The sequence below is a fragment of the Tamandua tetradactyla genome, chromosome X (assembly GCF_023851605.1).
Source record: "Tamandua tetradactyla isolate mTamTet1 chromosome X, mTamTet1.pri, whole genome shotgun sequence".
Classification (NCBI taxonomy): domain Eukaryota; kingdom Metazoa; phylum Chordata; class Mammalia; order Pilosa; family Myrmecophagidae; genus Tamandua; species Tamandua tetradactyla.
The window spans coordinates 128,589,299-128,591,969 of NC_135353.1; positions in this window are offsets into that span (position 1 = coordinate 128,589,299).

Sequence of the window (2,671 nt, forward strand, 5' to 3'; positions counted from 1 at the left end):
TAATTCCATGATTTTAAGCTTTTAGTTCTACTGCTCCAAAATACTGGAGACTAAAAGAGCTATCAATTTAATGATTCAGTATTCATATTCATTTGTTAAATCCTATCTTCTCTGTATAATTCCCTCATCACCTTTGATCTTTCCATCCCTCTCTTTAGGGGTGTTTGGGCTATGACAATTTAAAATTTTTCATATTGAAAGAATCTGTCACTAATACGGGGTAGGGAGATGGAACTATCTGATGTTCTTGAGAGGCTGGGCTAGGTTTCAGGACTTATCTGGATCAGGGATCCATCAGGAGGTTATAGGTTTCTGGAAAGTTACTCTAGTGCCTGGAACCCTTGTGGAATCATATATATATATTGCCCTAGGTGTTCTTTAGGATTTTCTGGAATGGTCTTACTTGGGGCTTGTCAGGTTATGATAGGTAGAAAGGACTAACTGAACCTTGCATGAGTAACCTCTAGAGTAGCCTCTCAACTCCATTTGAGTCTCTCTGCCACTGATATTTTATTAGTTATATTCCTTTTTCCCCTGTTGATCAGGATGGAGTTGTTGATCCCACAGTGCCAGGTCTAGATTCATCCCTGGAATTTGTCTCCCACATTGTCAGAGAAATTTTCACCCCTGGATGCCATGTCCCATGTAGAGGGTAGGGCAAAGATTTCACTTGCAGAATTGGGCTTAGAGAGACTGAGGCCACATCTGAGCAACAAGAGAGGACCTCCAGAAGTAACTTTTAGGCATGACTATAGGTAGTCTAAGCTTCTCCACTACCTAGATAAGCTTCACAAGAGTAAGTCTCAGGATTGAGGCCATGGCCTATTGATTTGGGTGTCCCTAAAGTTTGACGCAGTATCAGAGGATTCCCTGATGGTAAGGTTTAATAATTTCTCCCATCCCTCAGGGAACTTTGCCAGTACTTTCTGATTATCTGCTTAATATACTCTAGGATGTATCCAGGCATTAAAATAATCCATAGAGGATTAAAAGACCTCTTTCTTATTCTGGGCTCTCTGCGTTTCATTTGTTCAAATGAGCTATACAGATAGGTAGAATTAGATTATGCACTGTAGAAAATTTCAGTTCCACACCAAATAAATGTTTCTTCTATTGGCCTCAAAGAGTATGTGTGGTTCTGAAATATAGATACTGTCTTCCTTACCCCTATGTACTGAATTACTTATACCCCAACCTGTTCGGTTTCCTTCTTATCTCTAAATATCAGGTTATGTATATCAAACAGCTTCTCAAAATCCAGAAATTATAATCATCACTCAAGACTTAGTGTGCCTGCTCTAAAAACTTACAACCTAGGCCCCTGTTTTCTTATAAGTATTTTCTAAAGGTGGCCACACCATTCTTGTTCTTTTGTCTCTGGTTTATTTTGTCTCACCAAGTGTCCCGCATGTTCATTTACCTCATTGCATGCCTCATGGCTTTGTTCCTTTTTGTAGCAGCACAAACTTTGTTCATAAGTATGCACCATCATTTATCAATCTATTCTCTGTCAGTGGATCCATCAGCCACCTGCATTATCAGGAATCATGTATAAGGCTCAAAGTCCACAGTCCATCAACATACTCAATTTTAGATAATTTCACTGTTCCCAAGAGAAAGACAACCAATAAACACACCCTCGACAAATAGGAAATCTAAACCTCCTCTTAACTCTTGTCCTTCCCCCCTTTATTTACCTCTGCTGTTGCCATGGTAGTGCTGATGGTTTCCTTTTGAACATAGCTCATAGCATGCAATAGCAGTTTTCCCCTGTACCCTGGACCTAAACACTCTTTGTACAATAATCATAGCTTTGGAGTAATTCTTGCGAGAACGAATTCATATTTCTAGCATTAATCATTGGGACACGTAAGTCTATACAACCCCTTTCAATCTTGTTCATCTTCAATCTGGTAATATTCCTTATAGACCCACTAGAGAACCACCTTCACTCCTATCTGTTCCCTTACATTGCAGTTCAATCTCAGCTAATGATTCACCCATCTCTAGCTTCTATGTATCTCTAAGTTCCCTATATTCTGTATTATAAGCCTCTGATTATACCTTTAAGCTGGTCATAAAAGTGGAATAATACAGCATGTATCCTTTTGTGTATGCCTAATATCACTCAGCATTATGTCTTCAAGGCTTATCCATCTTGTCATGCACTTCAGGATGTCATTTTGTCTTACTGCTGCTTAATATTCCATCATATGTATATACCGCATTTTGTTGATCCACTCGTCTGTTAATGGTCTTTTGGTTTGTTTCCATCTTTCAGCGATTGTGAATAATACTGCTATGAACACTGGTGTGTAAATGTCTGCTTATGTCATTACTATCAGCTCTTCTGAGCATATACCAAGTAATTCTATTGTTGGGTCATAGGGCAACTCGATATTTAGCTTCCTAAGGAACCACCAAACAGTCCTCCATAGTGGCTGTACCATTATACATTTCCACCGGCAGTGCATAAGTGTCCCAGTTTCTCCACATCCATTCCAAAATTTATAGTTTTCTGCTTGTTTAGTATCAGCCATTTTTATTTGTGTGAGGTGGTATCTCATAGTCTTGATCTGCATTTCCCTTGCAGCCAATGAAAATGAACATCTCTTCATGTGCTTTTGAGACATCTGTATTTGCCCTTCAGAAAAAAATGTTTGCTCATATC